Genomic DNA, 23,338 nt, shown 5'->3' with positions numbered 1-23,338 from the left:
GTACCAGCAAGCACGCACAAAAAGCAAGTGCTAATAATTAAGTTCCCATGTGCGCACCGGCAGACACCGGCTCAAATTAAGCCCCCAGCAAGGGCCTGTGTTAGGCCCCTGGATCGAGCTAGAACCAAAAGCAATGTGGGGAAATGAAACACGCACCACAGCTGTGCACTATGCAGAGATGTCAAAGGTAGCACGCATCACAGCTGCGCAGAGGTGTGAAAGGAAGCAATCAATTTTTAAGATGGTACCGAAAAAGAGGCGATTATAGAGGCCAACCATAGAGTACAACAAATGTCCCCTGTGTGTTTTGGACAAACAACTCTTATTCCCATAATTGGGAAATTGCGAGAAATCTGACCTGCTTATTACTATCTTGCCCTGGATGGACTTATATTGGAGTTGATCTCCTATTTCCATATAAATGGGTCTCCCCTCCAAGTTTCCATAAGGAACACAATTTTCAATCCCCACCCTGGATGGGCATTTTCATGCTACTTCTAATTCACAACCATTCTGTATTTTTTTTTAAATGTATTACTTCATAGTTGACCCATACTGGGAACTCATTTTCTTTTTTAATATTTTTTTTATTTTTATGAATGAATCCCCAATTCTTCGCTACTATTCAGACCCATGGCAGTTTTTGTTTGTAGATCTATTATATATATGGATTCCAGTCAGCGCAACTTCCACTCTCTATTTCCACCTCTCACCTCCTGAGGTACATGATTTAAACAATAAAATTGGAGCACGTTTCTGTTGATCAGGAGGTGAGATTCAAAATGTCTATCCATTGGGTAGGTAACATCCTTATTACTGATCGCCCTCATATGTTCTAGAATCCACTGTTTTGTCTGGTGGCTTATGCTTCCTACATATTTCAACTAGCATGGACATAGTAAACAATAAACTGTGTATTCTGTAAGAGAGTTCATACATTTCTTGATCTGTTTTGGTTCTTTCAGACCTGGAACTTGATAGGCAGATACTTTTCTACTGTTTATACAGGCCTTGCATTTACCAGAGGGGAAAAAGCCTTTAAGGTATTGAGAAACCCCTTTCTGTTGTGCCCTACGTAAATGACTTTCCACTATCTCATCCCTGATAGATTGGGATTTTCTAAATGTAATCAGGGGGTGTGGAAGCAAACCTTTCCCAATAATACCATCTGATTTCAGGATCCTCCAATTTATTTGCATAATTTTCTTTATGCACTTCACAGTATGTGGAAAATTGGTAATCATCCTGAAATTATTGAATGTTTCCTCTACTTTTTACCTAGTCTCATCTTTCAATAAACCTTCTCTTTTTTCTCTTTTACTCTATGCAAAGCCCCCATAAGTATTTGCCTTTGATAGCCTATTTTCTCAATTATTCTCATACTGTCTTCCACTGCTTTCTGAAAATTCATTTCTCTCGAACAGTTACATTTCATGTGCAAAAACACACCGTAGGGAATGCTGTTATTTAATCTTGCGGGATGACTACTTGTAGCGAGTAATACTAAGTTTCCCGCAGTCGGTTTTCTGTAGAGAAAAGTACAGATCTTATTCTCACTGATAAATACCTGGAGATAAAGAAAATGTACCTCTCAGAGCTAATCTCACTGGTCACGCTCAAATTGATGGTATTATTATTTAGAAAGGAAATATATTGCTTCGCTGATTCCTCCATACCTGTCTATATAATTAATAAATCATCTATATAACTTTACCAATTGACTATTCTTGCCACCCAGTTATCTTGGGCATCTGACCATGTCACCAACTTCTCCCACTAGCCCACAAACGGATCACGGACAGAATATCGAGGAGAAGAATATCGAGCTACCACAACATAGAGGTAAAAATATTGAGTGACAGAGTATTGACTTCCTATCTACAAACAGATAAGTACAAAAATATTGAATCCTAACCATCTTTGTTAATAATATTGTTCACTAAAATATCGACTTTTTTAATCGTCTTAAAAGTAATATAAAATTATTTAAATAATACATATAGTTAAGTAAAACATACTTACAAATAATCTGAAAAGGTTATAATTTATAAATAAATGAAATGTAAAAAAATAAACATGCATTTATATTTATATATATGCACAACGATTCACCAGAGTAAGATAAGTGGCACTACAGGTACCAGCGGCACAAGCTGTTGGACACACCCATCTGGGCGGGAGAAATCAACATTTAACTGGTGCTACTGAAACTGCCAAGCCTTCACTCTTAACAATGTCCGTAGCCCATGAGGAAGTGCTGTTGAAGCACGAAACGCGTTGTGCAGGACTGTGATATTCAGCGAGGCATTTGCGCTATTCGAACATTGCTGTCTTCCATTAAAGATTTGGCAGATTAAGAATACTTGTTGGTGGCACTCTCTCAGCAGGCAACTTTTTGGTTGGGATAAACATAATAATATTGAAACATAATTAATGTTTTGAGTTATAAAATGTTAAAAACGTAATTTAAAACATCCTTTCATGTATATATATATATATATATATATATATATATATATATATATATATATATATATATATATATATATATAATATTAGTATACAAATAAATTATATATAATAAGTTAAAACATTAAAACAAATATATATTTTTTAAATAATATTTTACGCTACATTAAATATAACAATACTGAAAACATTGCATAGCGTAGGGGATACAATTACTATTCCCTCTCCAGTGAGTGGTACAGTAGAGTAGGGAAAGTGTTGGATAGCGGGTGGATAAAAATTACTATTCCCACTCCAGTGAGGGCAACAGTAGCAAAAGTGTTGGATAGCGGGTGGGTAAAAATTACTATTCTCACGCCAGAGAATGCAACAGTAGGGAAAGTGTTGGATAGCGGGTGGGTAAAAATTACTATTCCCACTCCAGTGAGTGCAACAGTAGGGAAAGTGTTTGATAGCGGAAGGGTAAAAATTACTATTCCCACTCCAGCGAGTGCAACAGTAGGGGAAGTGTTGGATAGCGGGAGGGAATAATGTACTATTCCCACTCCACCTAGTGTAACAGTACAGTAAGTGTTGGATAGCGGGAGGGTAAAATTTACTATTCCCACTCCAGGGAGTGCAACTGTAGGGTAAGTGTTGGATAGCAGACGGGTAAGAATTACTATTCTCACTCCTGTGAGTGCAACAGTAGGGAAAGTGTTAGATAGCGGGTGGGTAAAAATTATTATTCCCACTCCAGCGAGTGCAACAGTAGTGAAAGTGTTAGATAGCGGGTGGTAATAATTTAATATTCACACTCCACCAAGTGTAACAGTAGGGAAAGTGTTTGATAGCATAGGGGAATCATTTGGTATGCCTACTCCTGCTATATAATTAACATTAATTAACAATTAATTATTTTTACAAAATAAATTTACCTCCCAACATTTTCCCTTAGAAACGTCACCTACAATACTGTAAAATATTAATAAATTAACAGAATTAATTAACAATTAATTACTTAATTAACTAATAACAATTAATAAAATAATAGCCATCAAATCTAAATTAATTCACGACATTAACAATATAAAATAACTTTTAATAAATATTATACAAAAAATAATAAAAATTACATTACAATTAAATTACTTCCCACCCTACTCCCCTATCAACCCTCAACCTGCTCCTAAAAATGTACATAATTACCATATTTACAAATCAATTATTCATAAGCTTTATTTAATTAATTACTAAATAAAAATAATTTAACACAATTAACATAATTGCCAATTAATTATTACTTGTTATTAATCAATGTATAATTAATTATTAATACATTAATTAACTTAATTACCAATACAAATTATTCGTTTCTAAATCATTAATTAAGAAAAAAATTATTTAATTAATTTTCATTAAATTACTCCCCACCCTATTCCCCTATAAAACCACAACCCGCGACAGAATTAAAGTGCACAAAAAGTAATTAACATATAATAATTAATTCTAAATAATTATTTTAAAATATATTTTAATTAACTTACTTCCCATTCCCTATAAACCAACAACCTGCTACGGAATTAAATTACGCAAAAATGAATTAACAAAAAATTCAATACTTGAAAAAATTTAAACATACAATACAAAAATAATACATACTTTTAACACATATACTAACATGGGAAAGACAAAAAAAATCGATATTATTAACATCAATATTTTACAAACGATATTACTAACTTCGACATTATAAAAAAACATATTTCTTACCTGCATTTTGATATTCTTAACCACTATATTTTTGCAGGTCGATATCCTGTCCACTCAATATTCAAAACTCGGTATTTTGTCCACTCGATATTTTGAATTCGATAGTATGACTAGTTACCCCCGCAAACATGTTTGCGTAGCTGGGGGTGAAGCAGGTGCCCATGGAGATCCCCTGTATCTGTTTGTACAGTTGTTCTTGAAAAATAAAGATGTTGTTATTTAAACATAAGTCCACAAATTCCAACAGCATCTCATTATGTTGTAAAAAGTTAAGTGGACGGCCTCCAAGGAAGTGTCCTACAGCTTCTAATCCTTCATCATGTGCTATGCTGATATGAATATTTGAGTGATTCCTTTTATTACCATAGTTTATGTGAGTCACTGTGTGTATCAGGTTTGTGAGTGGGTGTCTGAGTGACTATACAAACGTGTGAGTGGCTGTATCTGTATATAAGTGGGTGTCTGGGTAGCTGCATGGATGACAGTTAGACCTCTTTTGGTGTGTTCCCTGGTCTTTTTTCATTTTGACCGCCTGGTTTTGACTCTGTTTTTGCTTGTTTAGTGTTTCTGCACACTTTCTCACTGCTGAACAGTGTTAAAGCGTAAGTGCTCATACGGTAAATTGTGTTTATGGACTGGTGGCTCCATGTTTGGCTATTTGATTTACTGCTAAGTGCTGTAGTGGGCCTGCAGCACTGGTAGTGCCACCCACACAAGCAGTCATTCAAAGGTTTCTCAGACCTGCCACTGCAGTGTCTGCACACAGTTGTGACTGCCATGTTGATCGGGCAGGCACACCCACTTGCCAGGCCCCCAAACCTTCCCTTTTCTTACATGTAAGGCACCGGTCAGGTAGGCCCAAGGTACCCATATTGTCAGGATGCGGTGTATGTGACAGGCAGTACATGTACAGGTGTGAATGAGATATGTCCTGATAGTGAAATAAACAGTATTTCGTTTTTCAGTATGCAAAGGCTATCTGTACCAGAGGATAGAATGGGAGATACTTTGTAACATCTAGCAAGTATAACTTGCCATTGGGACACAATAGATAAATGGAGTTTGGGATCTCTGAACTCAGAATTTAATATCCCATCCTTTAGTAAAGTGGTTTTTAAATTATGTGTTCAAAAATGCCACTTTTAGAAAGTTGGCATTTTCTTAGTTAGCCATCCTGAGTGACTCTGTTGGGTTGTGAATTGACTATCTGGCTTTGGAGTGACATTGTCTGGGGATGTGCATTCACTATTGACTGCCACGGGGGGGGTGAGGTGTGTCCTACCTCTCCCGGATGAGGTAGGGCTGGGCTGAATAGACCTGGGCTGCAGTTAGAGTAGTGGGAGGAGATTTCCTTGCACCTGTATAGACCTGGTCTGCCTTACACAATGCTGACTCAACCTCCTGTCAGGATGCTGGGCTAGAGAGGACAGAACAGGTTTGGACTAAGCACAGAGACTCTGTGCCACAACAGAACACAGGAAAATGTGGTATAGATATTGTGTCCCTGACCCCAGAACTTTAGAATTCTTTGGGACTCAGAAACTAGCAAAGAAGAAGAACTGGAGAAGCTGTGAGGAGGAACTACCACTTTGCTGTGTGCTTTGCTGTGTATGCCTGCAGTGTCTGCTTCCATCTTGGGCAGAGAAAGGACTGGAGTGAACTTTCTGCAACTTCTTTGTTTGAGTTTCTCCAGGAGCTTGAGCTGTAGCTTGTCCCTGTTCAAGAGGACACAGGAACAGCAAAGACTTGAAGTTCATCTGCTACCAGGACTGAGAACTGTGTGGTTTGTGCTGCAACAGAAGAAAAAGCAAACCGATGCTGCTGTCAGCTCTATTGCGTTTAAAGGAGACAAGGACCACCCTACTCACACGGCACCATGGTACGTATTACATATCAAAAAACAAGGGTACCTGTGGAAATAATAAGAAAATAATCCTAGTATTTTCAATAATGATACTAATTCAGCACAATGACAATAATATAGGAAAATATGTACACATTTTCAAAAAAACTCTTAAAAGCACAGTAGTTGAAATGCATTGCAATTTATATTAAAAACTTCAAAAAAACATGTACTGTGTCCTAAGTGAAAAGTGAAACCTATATACAAAAGGTGACAGGTTGTGACATACATGAAGGCTTCAATAAAACAGGAGAGCCAAATGCGACCAGCTAATCAATTTACAGTAAACATTCACAGTCTCCAATGATGGAGGCTGAGTACAATGGTTAGCTTTGCAGGTGTGTCGACGACATTTCCACCTCTTAAGAAATATGAGGTCACATCAGGAGCTAAGAATTGAGGGACACCTGAAATCAAAATGAAGAGGCGGGATCAATGACCTAGATAAAAATAAGAGTGGGAGATCAGAAGAATTGGAAAAGGGTTAGACACTAATACCTGGGTTCAAAATAGATATCCTGTCAGATGGTAGTGCGTGCACCCAAGAGAAAGTGACTCGATGGGATGAGGGAAAGAAGTGGTACTTACATAGGGCTCAGCTGTGCGCTATAGAGAGGAAACATAAACGAGGGAGTCATTCATTAGCTGAATAGACTACATTGCATATCAAGGATATTTACAAATGTTTTGAAAAGATATTTACAGTTTTATTGGAAAAACCGCTGTAAGTGGGAGGGTATCTGACAGTATAGATCGCGTGTATCCAATTACATGTCTGTAATTGGGGATGGGTTTACTGCAAAGTCCTTTTTGGTATGAACATCTGAAGGGTATATAGAGAAGCTGTGTCAATACATAAATACAATGTGGTGATCACAAGACTTGCCGGTTCTCACAGGGCATATTATTCACTGTTGAGAAAGCTTACTGCATTAGAAAAGTGATTAGTCAATAATGCGGTGCATCAGCGAGTTCGGGACAGTGAATATCTGGTTGGCTTCAGGATATGCGGCTACTGTCAGCTCTGTATCCTGAAGACACTGCAGAGGGCACTGCTGCACTTATCACCGCAACCCTACTCTCACTAGTGATGCCGAGCCAATCCTTGCACCGTGACCTAAGGACACCACACTTCTCACAGCCTCCCTTCACATTACCGCCCCGGTACCCACCATGGCGTCGCTCCACGCTGACATCAGAGCCACTGATTGCATCGTGGTTCAAGGGCACCACCCTTAAGTTATATGACGCACCACCCTCATCTCGCACCACAGCCTTGGCCTACTAACGCTAGCGCCATCGACTCTGGTTCTTCTGATGACAACAGCACTCCCACAACGACGATGCCGCTGCTGGCACAGAGACCTGCCAGCACAGCGACAAGTACAGCCTCACTTTGTACTGCAGCTCTGGTCTCACCAATGCAGCTGGATGACCATCACAGAGTCGTTGTCTGCACAGTGACCTGTGGGCACTGCATACTCCACTGCTGCGCTTAGCACCACAGCCCTGATGCCTTCCAAAGTCAGCACTCCCGACTTCAACCACGAGAAGTTCAATCTGCAACACGTGTGACTTCAAGGGCCCGAGGACTCCTGCATTGACCTCCGGAACAAACACCTGCCGATGCCAATCTTTTGAAAATCAACAAGACGCTGCTGAAACCTTACATTTTTAAAAGGTACAGTTTTGCAGGTCTTCCTGATGTCGTAGCTGGCCTACAATGCCGTGGTGAGCCAGAACTGTTTGGATTTGTTGTTCACAATGCCATAATAGCTCCGGACGGAGCTATAAACTTCAAGGAACTGTATTTTAAGCCTATTTTTGATTATTGATATTTCTAAGAACTGTATGGTGGATGTTTATCTTTTTTGGTCTTGTTTGCACAGATTACATGTTGGATATTTTTCTAAAACTGTATGGTGTCCTTTTCTACTGTTTTCACTGTATTACAGTTGGTTTTGTGCAAATGCTTCACACACTGCCTCTGCGTGGCAGTATGAGTGAGTGACTGGTAGTGTATGTGGCTGTATGGGTGAGTGGCTATTTAAGGGAGTGTTGTGTTAAGTGAGTTGGTGTGTGATTTGCTCAATGGAACAGTGAGTGTCTGTGGGATTAGCTGTATAGATGAGTGAGTGCCTGTGCGAGTGGTTCCATGGATGTGTGAATAGGTGTGAATAGGTTTGTAAGGGGTTCTGTTAGTGTGTGAATGAGTGTGTGAGTGGTTGTATGTCTGAGTGAGTGGCTCTATTGAGAGGCTGTGTGTGTTGGTGAGTGAGTGTGTGTGTGAGTGGCTGTATAGGTTAATAACTGGGTGTGTCAGAAGCTATAAGGGTGAGTGTGGGGCTGTGTGAGTAGTGATATGGGTAAGTGACTTGTATGATCAGGATCTATGAGTGAGGGAGTGGATATGTCAGTGGCTCTATGGATAAGTGAATGTTCTTAGGTACTTGTATGGGTCTGTGAATGGATATGTGAGTGGCTGTGCAGGGCTTGAGTGGGCTTATGAGAGGTTGTATGGGAGTATGGATGTTTGTGAGTGGTTCTATGGATGATGTCATCAGTGATATCTGTCATCAGTGAGGTCATTTGCGATGTCATGAGTGATGCCACTAATCATGTCATGAGTAATATGTGAGGTCATAACTAGTTCATTGCTGGGGTATAAGTTATACTTAGCTCAGGTAACTATAACTGCTGAATGTCACTGGTTTTGTAAAATAACATCCATGCAACCTTTGGTTTTTCAGTGAATTTCTAAGGTTGTTTTTCTATTCTATATCGTAATTATAACATCCCTGTAACCTTTGGTCTCTTAAGTGCATTTGTACGTTTTTTAACATTAATTTCCTAACTGTAACCACTAACCTTTGACACTACATGTGCGTACATTAGTGTCTCAGTGGGTGTCTGAGTAGGTTTTGAAGTGGGTGTGAGAGAGTATGAGTGGGGCTGTAAATGGGTATATGAGTGTCTGATTGGGGCTGTGAATGGGTGTGTGAATGTCTGATAGGGGTAGGCAGTAAACTCTGCTCCACCTGCAGATTTGTAGAGTTTTGCCACTGAGCACTTGGAACGTGGAGTTCAGCCAAAACTCCACCAACTTTTGGCAGAGCAGAGTTTACCAGCACGCTAACCCCTAGACTTCATCCCCAATCAGTAGTGCGCCTGGAGGCCCCTTTGCAGAAGGGTTGAGAAAGGGGGTAGGCCTCTGATGAGGGCTGAGCAATCTAGCTTTGGGGGCCTTACTTGTGGCAACAGTAGGTGTTCTTGGCCCCCAACGACCCTCAGCAGTCAAGGAGACTTCATCCCCAAATAGTAGTACTGCAGGAGGCGCCTTTACAGAGTGGTTAAGGGAGGAGGTGGGGCCTCAGTAGTCTGAGCAATACTGCTATGGTGACTTACATGTGGTATTCTTGGCCCCTAACACCCCTCAGCAGGCAAGGGGACTTTGTCCCCAAACCAGTAGTGCACAAGGATGCCCCTTTGCAGAGTGGTTGAGAAAGGGGGTGGGGCCTCCAATGAGGTCTGAAAAATTCCACAGTGGTTGACTTACTTGGGGCAACAATAGGAGTTATTGGCCCCCAATGTCCCTCAGCAGGCAAGGGAACTTGATTCCCCATCAATTAGTAAGCAAGTAGGCCCCTTTGTAGATCGATTGAGGAAGGGGTGAGACTTCTGACGAGGTCTGAGCAGTCCCACTGTTGTGGACACTCCTCTGGCAACAATAGGGTTTCTTGGCCCACATCGACTCTCAGCAGCCAACAGGACGTCATCGCTGAACCAGTAGTGCACCAGGAGACCCTTTTGCAGAGTGGTTGAGAAAAAGGATGGGGCCTCTGATGAGGTCTGATCAATCCCACTGTGGGGGACTTACTTGTGGCAACAATATTTGTTCTTGACCCCCAACAAACCTCCTCAGGTGTCAAGGAGACTTCATACCCCAACCAGTAGTGCACCAGGAGGCCCCTTTGCAGAGTGGTTGAGGAAGGAGACAGGGTCGCAAATGAGGTCTGAGAAATACTGCTGTGGGGTACTTACTTGTTGAAACAATAGGTATTCTTGGTCCCCATCGACACTCTGCAGCCAAGGGCAATTCATCTTCCAAACAGTAGTGCACCGAGAGGCCCCTTTGCAGAGTGGTTGAGAAAGGGGGTGGGGCCTATGGGGAAGTCTGAGCAATCCTGCTGCGGGAGACTTATTTGTGGCAACATTAGGGTTTTTTTGACCTCAAAGACCCGTAGCAGCCAAGGAGACTTCATCCCCCAACCAGTAGTGTGACAGGAGGCCACATTGAAGAGTGGTTGAGAAAGGGAATAGGAGCTTCTTTGCCCCGACGAGTTCGTCCCATTATGATCAATCTAGCCCCTGGGATGTGTCAGTTTCCAGGGCATGCGGACTACACCTGGCCCACCCCATGTTTTTGTAGTCAGCCCCCTTATACAAACATAGTCCCTGGTGGTCCCCTGGGCCTAACAATGCCCAAGGAGGGGCACATATGCTCCCAAACTTTAATGTTCATATATACATGCAAATGCCTCCAGGACCTGGACCACTTAATGGCTATTTTCAAAAGCAGCACAGGAGCATGCGCTTGTTGTTTTTTGAGCCGTACATTTGCGGCAATAAATATATATATATACAGTGAGCAAGGGCGTTTACGCCCGAAACGCGTCTGTTTGGCAGTGTGTTGCACCTCTGCACGTTATATGAAATAAAGGACGAAGAAATACCCTGAGAAAGTCTGGCTGTGGATTTATCCATCTGTGTCTGCGCACTGGGTTTTGTTGTGGAAGCGCCGCATCAACTACCGGTTGGAATTTATATATATATATATATATATATATATATATTTTTTTTTTAATCTTTTATGCCAAGGTAGGGTATGGTCTCAGGGGGACACCAAGACAAAGACTGGTGGGGTCAGGGTATTCCTGTCGTGCTCCCTTTTCTTTTTTTAACGCTATTTATTGGGACTGGACTGAAGTCATGTTCCAAGATGGCTGCCAACATTTTCTGGTTTAATTGCTAGGAGCCAATCAGAGCTCTGCATTTCCCTGCCTGAGCTCACCATTTTTCATGATTAATAGCGAAGAATTTGCAGCCACAGATATCACTATCTTTATTTTCTTACATTTCTTAACAACTACTGACCAGATTTACACCAAATGACTGAAAGCACGATCTGCATAACCCACATCTTTCTTTCTGCCAAATTTGGTGTAATTCCCTCTAGCCCTTTGGAATGCAGGTTCAACTAAAGATCCTATGGGAACCAATATGGGAAACTCACTTTTTTTTTTACCCTCCCTTTTTCTTGGTCACAACTTCACAGATAGCCCTGAACCTTTCTAAGCAGAACAAGATTCCCTGGGGGACTTTTTTTCGAAAAATTAGTGAACATTCATCAAACGCACCAAAGATATAGGCCAGTCACGAAATGCTTTTCCAATAGAAACATGGTGCTAACTATAACAACCTACTGCTGACTGCTAGTAGGTAATATAAATATATTAAAAAATATGTATATATTTTTTAAATATATATATTTATATGAAATTTAGGTGGAAGAAGCACAAATATATGTACACATTTTTAGAAAAAGTCATGAAGAAGCAATACAAGCTGCTACATTCTTATCACACATTTGTGAAGGGATAACACAATAACATATCCATAAGTCAAAACATCACAAATGCAGAAGTCTCCTTATAAAGATTTTTTTCTTTTGAAATGAAAAATACAGCCAACACGTTTCATCCTGCACACACAGGGACTTCTTCAGGGCTGTTACAAAACAATAACGAGAAAAGATTTATAAATAGCACACAATGATGGATAGTATAACAGTTTACATACACATAAAATAAAAAATACCAAGTGGTTTGAGTGCCTCAGTTAATGTCCAAAATATATATTGAAAAGTGAAACCCATCTTAGAAAGAGATACAGTTTGAAATAAGACACATATTCATTACATGTAAACTAAGATTTAAGTCTCCAAACTAACTGTAAAAGTGCAAAATTTACAAAAGAGCTGTATTCCCTTTGTTCCATATTCTTATTAGCATGATTGCAGAGTAATGAAAAAAGCCATAAAACTGACTTTCATAAATTATTCTGCAATATTCTACAATGTCTTGTCTTAAGGCAGCTTGTCATATTTTTGTATATAAATGAAGCTTGTGATTACATTTGAATCATTTTGTGAATAGCCTACTATATTTTTTAGGCAATAGGTATGGAGTTGACCAAGAGAAAACCCAATAGTGTAACATTAGATATCCAAAAAGATAAAACACTAAGGTTGCATTAAATCTTCATCTTAGCAAAACGGATAAGGCAACTATATGTGACCCATTCCATCAAAAGTGGAACCCAGGACAAACGTACAGGAAATCCAGTATGGGATTTAGATCTACATAATTAATGGAAAAAATACACCAACTAGTTTTAGTTTAAAAATGTAAACACCAAAGACACCAAAGATAAATGTGCCCAGAGAGTGAGTGGACCAAGAGCGTTCCTGAAGGAACTAGTACAGAAGACCAAGCATCATTTAAGTCTGAAACAATGTTCAATATTTGTTTAACAAAAAACAGAAAATGTCCCACTATTGAGGTTAGGACAGCCTGAAGCGTTAAGGTTTTTCCTAACTAGTTTTTAATCACCTTTTGATTTGCCCCAAAAGAATAAAGGGCCCGATTCACAGAACTAACTTAAGACAAAATCCTAAACTTACTACCATTTTGGTATTCACAGAAGACACTTACTCATTTCGGTATTCACAGAAGTTAGGAGTCCTAACTTTATGACTCCTAAATGCCTTCTGTGAATACCGAAAGTCTTAAAATTAGGATTTTTCTCAGTTTAGTAGTAGTAAAGTTAGGACTCCTAACTTTAGGACTCCTAAATGCCTTCTGTGAATACCGAAAGTCTTAAAATTAGGATTTTTCTCAATTTAGTAGTAGTAAAGTTAGGACTCCTAACTTTAGGACACCTAAATGCCTTCTGTGAATACCGAAAGTCTTAAAATTAGGATTTTTCTCAGTTTAGTAGTAGTAAAGTTGAGAAAAATCCTAATTTTAAGACTTTCCGTATTCACAGAAGGCATTTAGGAGTCCGAAAGTTAGGAGTCCTAACTTTACTACTACTAAACTGAGAAAAATCATAATTTTAAGACTTTTGGTATTCACGGAAGGCATTTAGGAGTCCGAAAGTTAGGAGTCCTAACTTTACTACTACTAAATTTAGAAAAATCCTAATTTTAAGACTTTCGGTATTCACAGAAGGCATTTAGGAGTCCTAAAGTTAGGAGTTTTAACTTTACTACAACTAAATTAATAAAAATTCTAACTTTAAGACTTTCGGTATTCACAGAAGGCATTTAGGAGTCCTAAAGTTAGGACTCCTAACTTCTGTGAATACCGAAATGAGTAAGTTGCTTCTGTGAATACCAAAATGAGTAAATGCCTTCTGTGAATACCAATATGGTAGTAAGTTTAGGATTTTGTCATAAGTTAGTTCTGTGAATCGGGCCCAAAGTGAGGTAACTCAAGTGAGCTTACCTCATCTAAAGCAAAACATTTAATTAAGCATTCTATTAGTGTCTTTACAGAGAGTCCATTGAAATGAGTCCTTGTAGGAAAAGCTTATAACACCACTGCAAAGCTTATCTGCTTAACCACTAAAGGCACAGATTAAATAATCTCCCCCAAAAATTGTTTTAGAATTGATTCTACCAGTTTGGAACCAATAAGATAGCTAATGTCTAAAAGCAAAGGTTGTTTATCGACAAAAATAGGTTTACATTATTTTTTACTTCACATTTCCGTAGCCCAAATACTAACAGATATAAAGTTCACCCATGGTGTGCCAATGTAGAAGAAGTCATTATGCTGTATACCTAAACATATACCAACGTGCTCTGATCATATATTATATAGGAATTAAACTCATATTCTTCTTCCAAACAGGGGAAAATAAATCCAAAAGCAGTCCCTCAAACTCACCCAAAGAAAAACTGTGTCTGCTTGTGAATCTAGTGTAGAACAGCTCAAACATTTCACCGGCAAAGGACACTCCATTGTTTGTGTCCAAGTTTAACTTGCCAGTAGAGTTAACAATGAAAGGAAGGAGAGCAGGTCGTAAGAGGACGTCCAATAGCAAGCAGGGCGGAAGTGGCAACACCGGAAGAAAAGGCAATGTAAACGCTTCAGCCATTTTGTAATGTACCAAAACCATAGTCCAGAGATATAAATTCAGACGGGTTTGTGCAGAATGCTGTACTTCAAGAGCATACAAGTGCCAATTTAAATGTCTCTATTCAAAGTGTACAAATACTTCTTCCCAAAAGAAACCTAAAGTGACATATACAAATGATATTTCGTACTGTGCCCGAAGACCCAAAGCGATAAAGTAGTCTTGTTGTAGCCATCTTTAAAGTCTGACATTTGTGAGAGAATATATAGTACAACAGTATGTTGTCTCATTAGTTGGGCTGTAACCTTAACTCAACTGGTTGATAGTGTCAAAATTCAACAAAAATCGGGTGAAATGTAAGTAATATAACAATGAAAATATCAGAAAACACTAGATAAATATCTAGTGGATACCAACTACAATAACATTGTATTACCAATAAACAGAAACATTGTATAGTGTGAAATAGAATATATTCATGTAATAGGAAATGATGAAATAGTGTTAATATTCCACACAAACACGAACATGTAAGTAATATATCAATGAAAGTATCAGAAACCATTAAAAAAATATCTAGTGGGCACGGACTACAATAAAATCATATTATCAATAAAAAGATACATTAAATGGTGTGAGATAGAAAATATGAATCTCATAGGAAATTATGAAATTCATGTTCCTGATTGAGTTCAAATTCCACAGTTCTCAAACGAGAAATCCATTTCACTTCACACTGTCCTAGTGGAAGTTCCCTGTTTCTGCCACATATAGATTGTGTTATCACATCAATCATGTGGAATTTAAAGAGTGAGTCTAAGCTTCTGTGACCCTCATGTGGGGACAAAGGGTATGATATATTCTTGTTTTGACTTGCTCTAGGATATTCCATTATTCTTAATCTCAGTTCCCTATTTGTATTTCCCACATATACCTTGTCACAAGCACATTTCACGGCATAGACTACATAGGTAGTACGACAATTAAGAAAAGTTTTGAACAAGTAGAACAGGTGTAAAAATCAATTGGTTTCTGCGCTAGCCAAGCATTTCTGCTCTCAATTTTAATCATCCCAGGACTGATAATATCCGTAATTGTATGCCCTCTTCTATATTTTAAAGTGGGTTTGTCCTTCAGGACAGCATCTAATCCTGGGACATTTCTTAAAAGACCCCTATATTTATTCAGTATGCGCCATATATCTTGGCTAGATGACTTATACATGGCGATGAATGCCAGATGGCTCTCTTTCTCATTAGACATCTTTTTTATCCCAAACTGATCTTTTCTATTCAGTCCACTGATTTGCACTTCCTTATCTCTTAGATATGTGTCTCTACAGCCCCTTTGTGACTTTCTTTGTACAGTCAATTTGAGATTGTGTTCACATTCATAATCTTCACTACAATTACGTGTAACGCTTAGTATATCACCAAAAGGTACAGTCCAGATTGTGTTAGAGGGATGTGCACTACTAGTTGATAAAATGCATGCTGTTGATTTGCAATACATAGTACTTTGTATTTGTTCCCCTACAGTATATAAAGTCACTTCCCAAAAATGTATTCTGCGTTTGTCATAGTTCATAGTGAATCTTACATTTAAGTCATTGTTGTTAAGGAATGAAAAAAATAGCCCTTCATTTTTGATAGACAACCTGTCCATATTATTATGATGTCATCAAAATATCGTCCTCAAAAATGCATGTGCTCCATCCATTCTATAGCCATGGTCGACCAGGTGTACCACCTCTAAAACAAACCCATAAAAATAATGGGGTAAAAGGGGGCAAACCTGGAACCAACGGCAGTCCCTTGGAGTTGTTGATACCAATGTCCGTCATACATAAAAAGTTTCTTTCCAAAATCCGTTCTGACATCCACGTATGTTTATAAAGATTAGAATTCCTAGTAGATAAATAGAAATTGAGAGATTTGAAGCCAACCTCCTTTATTATGCATGTGTATAAGCTCTTAACGTCTAAGGTATCAAACATCATATGTTCAGAGTCCCAAATTACATCCTCAAATTTGCTAAGCATATCAGTCGTATCTCTTATACACGTAGGTAGGTTTATAACAAAAGACTTTAAGAAGACATCAACAAACTCCGACAGATGCTCTGTAGGTGAGCCAATGCCCAAGATGATTGGGCAGCCTGGTGGGAAGGCTGCCACTTTGTGTATCTTTAGCAACATACAGGCATGGAAACCACAGATGTTCTACTTTCAAATATTTGAATTCAGGGTCTATTATCAAGCAAATTTCATGCCAGTGTGATAGTCTCTCATTGATCAAAGTAGTTAGCTGATAAATGGGGTTGTGTGTCAGCGTCATGTAGCAAGATGTATCATTAAGTTGCTGCATAACCTCCTGGTGGTATTGCGTGCAATTCATGACCAGAACATTCCCCCTATAAGCTTCTCGAATAATGTTGGTCTTATTCGATTTTAAAATACATTAGGCTTTAAATGCCATTTTAGACATGTTTTTCTGTTTGGTTCTATGAAAAGTACATAATTCATTTTTGTCCTCTAGATTATGCAAGTCATGCATGACGCTCTTCATAAAGGGAATAATTTCCTGGCATTGAATATTCTGAGGAGTAAATTAAGACTTAGGTCCTAAAACACTATCACATGTTAAATCTGCCTGAATATTCAGATCTAAAAATAAACTCATCAATATCTGAGTCATACTCTTTATCAATAGAGAGCAAACAGTGAATATTCTTTATGTCAAAAATGGTAATTTCAGATCGCGTCATGCTTTTATTTACATCAAAAACCCTCTGTGGATTGGTAGCAAAGACATTCTTCAATTTCAAAATCCTTACGAATATAAACAAGTGAATCTGAACATCAGAAAAATCATTGGTTAGACAGTATCCCAAACCCTTATTCAACACATCAATTTCTACAGAATTCCAAGTATAGTCCGTTAAATTGACAATAAGATTGACTTCATTAACAGACCTTGTTGTGTTTAAAACAAAGACACAGAAATTCACTGAAAAAATCCAAGGTTAGAGTGATGCAGTTAGGTGACTATTCAACATTAACGCTTTGACCAAAAAAAGGAATAGTGGATATGGTGGAGGAACTGATTAAGCTGGCAGAGCCAGAGAACACCATAAGTATAGAAAACTACACATGTCTCTTTAAGCACTACATCAAGTACTGTGATGGGTCTTCATTCTTAATCAATATTAATCAATACTATTGTAGTTTCATTACATCATTAATATATTAAAATATGGACACAGGAGTTTGAGAAGATACCTTGAAGCCTACTAGTTCGGTACACTTTGCCCCTGATGAAAGGCCTCCCAGTCAAGAAATGCATTGAAGATCGAGGTAGCTTGGTATTGTAAAGCAATCTGCTCATGATGGAAATTAAGGAATGAAGGGGTTACACACCTGGAAGTTGCTTACACTCTGGAAAAGAAACACTAATCAAATGAATGATTCATGAATACTGGAACCTTTTGGTTATTAAGATGGATGGAATGAAATTGCGATAACATTGATTGATATTGATTAAGAGTGGAGACTCCTCGCCGTATCTGAATTAGTGCTTAAGGTGACACGTGTAGTTTTCTACATGTCCATATGGTGTTTGCAATTGCCTCACCCATGAGCAGAGGGTGATATCCATGAGCACACTAATCAGTGGAATTTTGACTAACTGTTTACTAATTTGAGTGCATTCATGAGTGCAGGGTTTCTTTTAATTGTGAGAGCCAGGGAACAAACAGCAGTGCCCTGCAGCAGAATATCAGCTCTGCCTGAGTGACAGAAAATCTGCTGAGTGCTATGATCTGTACCATTCAAAGACAAAAATTACCCTCCTGCGTAAATAATTTATATTTAAACGTTATATTTTTGTGGTCTAAGTCATTTATATTGTTCCCCTTTTGTCATAATCCAACAAGTGCTCGAAAGTGCAGGCTTAGAAATTGATTATCCCAGAAAATAAATTTGAAATGTTAAAATGATATATACAGCAGTATGCACTTAACATATAAATCAATCAAAGACATTGAATTGAACACAAATCAATAAAACAGTTTTCCCAGGTATAATGAAGCCAAAAGCTCATTAGTGTACAAATGCAATTGATGCAATAGAGGACTAGTTCATCATCAGGGCATGATCATTTGAGGTAATAACCCACAATATTGGGTCAGTCGAATGTGTACATGCTAATCCACATTCTAAAAAAATATAATGCTTAGACAAAGCGTTGTACCCAGTTACACTGAACATTCATTTTCGAGTTGTAAAGCAAAGGGATTACTCTGAAAGAAAAAGTCTTCATAATGCTACTTACTTGTGTCTCACAATACTGTTTGTTAGAACTTGGGTTACTCTTTGAGGGGGTGGAACCCTACTCAAGTAGTAATCACAATTCTTGTTAGGGTGAAGTGATTGAGGGGGATGGAACACTACTCAAGTAGTATTCATAATTCCTGTCAGGGTAATGGCACAAACAAACTCTAAATTAAGCTGTGCTCAACTCTCGGGTAGCTTGGCACACAGCAGTCAGGCTTAACTCAGAGGCAATATGTAAAGTATGTCTTCAACACTTCAAACAGTAATAATGTGACAATACCACACAAGAAGTATCCTACACCAACTTAGAAAAATAGAGCACATTTTAATAAATAAAATAAGTACAAAACAACAAAAATCAAATCTGTAGAACTGGAGATATGCAAATGTAAACTTTTCAGTAAAGATTGCACCAAAAGCACAAAGGGCCAACAGTGGATATATGGTCTCACCAGACCGGGACAAAGTCAGTAGTTCAGGCTTACTGCAATGGAATGTAGGCTGACTACAGGATCCCAGTTAGGCCCCTTGTACCTTAAATCCTGGTTGTGAAGCTTTGTAAGATAAAGCGTTGTACTGGCAGGGTGATGCCAGGTACGGGTCAGAGATGTGTCACACAGCGTCAGTTCTGGGGAGCTGCCATGAGAGGTCCTGCATCCCTGTCAAGAACACCATCAATGAGGGAAGCTTGTGATGCAAAGTCCTGTGTTGTGTGCAGGCTGGTTCTGAAGAGACTTGAGGACTTGCCAGGTGAAGTCCTGCATCGCAGTCGGGCTACAGGTAATGAAGAGCATGCAATTCAAGGGCCAGCATCAGGGATGCGTCATGCAGTGGTGGTTCCAATGAGGCAGCAAGGTTGATGAGGAGACATTGCACTGGAATAATGTTTGCAGTAGAGGTGATGCGTCTTCTCTGCTCATGGATGTACCACACAGCAGAGGAGATGGGTCAATTCTGTTAGGTCCTCAGAGTGGCTGGCAGAGCACCATCAGGCCCACTTACAAGGGTACAGGACTGGAGTGGCAACACATGCAAAGTAGAACTCACTGTTGGAGAGTCCAGGTGCTGGTTACAAGAGAATAGTCCTCGGAGTCACTCTGGTGGTCCCGGGTAAAGGTTTCAGATCTTGCCGTTCTCATCTAGGCAAAACATCAGCAGGTAAGCACAGCAGGCAGCAGTCCTTCAGGTCCGATGATCTGCTGAGTAGCAGTATTTTCTGCAGCACAACAGTTCTTGCTCTTGGCAGAGTCTTCCACAGGTCCAGAAGTGTACTGAACAATTGGGGTCTGAAATCCAATATTTATACCTGGTGCCTAGTTAGAAATGGGAGAAGCTTCTGGAGATTTCCCTTTGAAATGCACAGGTTTCCTGCCTCCCCTGCCCTGGTCCTAGACTAACTACACAGGCTATGCAATACTTTGTGAAGGCAGGACATATCCTATTCAGGTGTAAGTGTGGCTATGCCTAACTTCTCCCTCCCATCTTGACAGTGAAGGCCCATCTAGGCACACCTATGCTCTCTATTCTGTGTTCCTGTCTATAAGGAATACATGAAGACACAATGCCAATCATGTGACCCAGAGACAAGCTGCAGGCAATAAGTGGCTAAGGAAGAAAAATGCTAAGTTACTAAAAGTGGTATTTTCAAAATTTTAATTCAAAATCAGACTTTACCATATAAGAATATTTTTCATTACAATACCAAAGACACCAAGCCTTAACTGTATAACTGCTCCTATTTGGAAGTTACATCCTATTAAATATAATAAGGTAATCTAAATATTATCTAATGGGAGAGGTAGGTCTTTCAATAATGAAAACTGAATGTATGAGTTTCCCACTAGTAGGATAAGTAAAATCTAAAATTACATCACCTACATTTAAAATACAATGCCCCCTGTCCTGTGGGCTGTTTAAAGGTGACTTTATGTGTATTGAAAAAGAAGGTGTAGGCCTTGCAAAAAGGTTTATTTTGAGAGGCCAAAATAGCAGTTTAAAACTGCATATAGGGTCTGCAATGCAGGCCTGAGACAATGTTAAAAGGTTATTTAGGTGGGTGGCACAACAAGTGATGCAAGGTACTATTTAATTTACAGGCCTTTGGTGCATATAATACCACTGTACCAGGGGTGTATATGTAAATTAAATAAGCCAATGGCAAAGGTAAGTGAATGTTAGCATGTTTTAAGGAGTGGGAACACAACCTTTAGTACTGGATAGCAGTAGTGAGGTTCACAAAGTCCTGAGGCCAATGAAACAAGGTCAGAATAATATTGAGGTGTAACGCAAAACATTTGAAGGAAGACCAGCCTAAGGCTGATAAGTCTAACACTGGTAACAAATGATCAAATTTGAGAGATCTAGCCATGTTATTATTCTCTAATTGTATCTGGAATTGAATACAAATCTAGAAGCAATGGGGGGCGGAGCTTGCTCATGGACATACGCAGCATGCTCCTCTCCATGGAGAAAAGCCAGCAGTGCGGGATCACATCGTTGGGCACGAAGTTGGACGCACTCTCCTACAGAATGGACCGTATGGCGGAACGCATGGACAAACATGCGGAGCGGCTGGACATGTCATAAAGAAGAATCACGGAGGTAGAGGAGGTGCACACTACTTTGGAATCCGACCATAAGCAACTGGGGAAGGTGATACAGTTGCTGAAGGACAAGATAGAAGATCTGGAGGCCTGCTCCCGGCGCTGTAACCTAAGGATTACCGGCCTACCGGAGACGACCCCCACAGGGAATATAGAGCATTTTGTGGAAAAGCTGCTGAAAACATTACTGGGGGACAGGGCTTTCTCTAAGATGTTTGTAGTGGAAAGGGCACATCGCCCACTGGGTCCTAGACCCCCTCCTGGAGCTCCTCCTTGCCCTATAGTCGCAAAGCTTCTCAATTACCGTGATAAAGACATGGCGCTCCATATTGCTAGAGAGAAGAAGGCCCTAAGGTTTGAAGGCTCGGACATTTCCCTATATCTGGACTTTATGGCTCGGGTGCAGGAAGCACGAATACACTTTGTCCCCCTGAATCGGCACCTCAGAGACCTAGGATGAGACTATGCAATGCTGTACCCCGCAAAGCTTAGGATCAACAGACAAGGGCGATCATACATTTTTACAGACCCCAAAGCTCTACAACAAGCTCTGAAAGGGTGGTCTAAGGAGCAACGCAAGAACTCTGATCGGCAACCACAGGAGGAAGCAGCAGGCGCTGCTCTGGAAGAACAGGAGTGAAGTTGAGTAAGCTGAAAGGTAGCTGAGCGGAACTGGGGGCAGGGGGGCAGAGGAGGGGAGGGAATGATGCTACATGTGGTGAGAGGACAATACAATAGAACCACGAACTGGGGTGTGTGTGTCCACAGGGTAAATGGGATTGATACAGCCGTAGCAACGGACTTGCTGCATAGTGGTTAATGCCATACTCGATTAAGATAAACGACTGTTATAGGTCTGGGACATAACGCAGCTCAAACATGGCGATGGGGGTAAGATGAGACAGGCGTGAGGTAGGGGGCATCCACTGCCTATGGTAGGAGTGCACACGCAATGCGCACTGGAGCTAGTCATGGCGGAACGTTGAGAAGGCAGTATGGTGGCGGCAGCGAGACATGGCGGACAAGCGTTTGCTAACATTTAAATAGAGGATGGACTGAGCGACCTCTGCCCACGTGTGCTATCACTGAAGTAATTCCCGGAATGGGGGAACACTCATTGAGTGGGTTGTGTGGGAAGGGTGGGAGCATTCTGGGTTTCTGCAAGACCATGTTGGGGGAGGTCAGATGTAGGTGGGGGGTGGAAGGTGAGGGGGGATGGGAGTTGTTGGAATGTTGTGGGGAGTGTTCAGTTTTAGTTTTGGCTTGCGATGCACACTGCACTACCACGCTGGGGGCTGGAGGATCCACAGGAACATACACTGCAAATGGCGAGAGGTACTGATAGACAGGGGCCGAAGACGGCAGATACACTGAGAGCAGTGACTTGGAATGTTAGGGGACTCAATGACTTCTGTTAAGTGTGTAAAGTGCTTAGCCATCGGAACAGACACAACATTGATATAGCGCTGTTGCAGGAGACACACCTCACACAAACGAGTAGCTTATTACAATGTAAGGGTCTACTGGGGAATGTCAACACAGCAGGTTACACAACACACACCAGGGGAGTGTTTACCTGGGTAAACCCCAAGTCTGACTTCTCAATAGAGCGGTTGGACACGGATCCTAATGGACACTATGTCATATCAAGATGCCGGGGTAGGGGAAGTGACTTGATCACTGTGAAGATGTGTGGCCTCAACTATGATTGCCCTGATTTTTTTGCAGTTAGCCACCGCAACACAACGATATCAGAGTGCCCAGTTTTTTTAGGAAAGGGACTTTAACTTGGTCAGGGACCCAGCCCTGGACAGATCAGCGTGCCCAAGTAGGAGGCCGGCGGCCGCTGCTAGAGAGCTGGACAAAATGCTGACCTTTATGGCATTCGAGGATGTGTGAAGAGTGCAAAATTTATAGCCAAGGGGGTTACACTCATTACTCTGCCTACTATAATATTCACACAGGCATAGACTTTTGGCTGGCATCGGCGGAGCGGATGTAAAATATCCGGGCTTTTACAGTTCTGCCGCACACTCTCTCTGATCACTCACCAATCCTATTGGTACTGGCCAACTG

Source organism: Lissotriton vulgaris, chromosome 1_1 (assembly GCF_964263255.1).
Source record: "Lissotriton vulgaris chromosome 1_1, aLisVul1.2, whole genome shotgun sequence".
NCBI lineage: Eukaryota > Metazoa > Chordata > Amphibia > Caudata > Salamandridae > Lissotriton > Lissotriton vulgaris.
Note: the sequence above shows the minus strand (reverse complement) of the source record.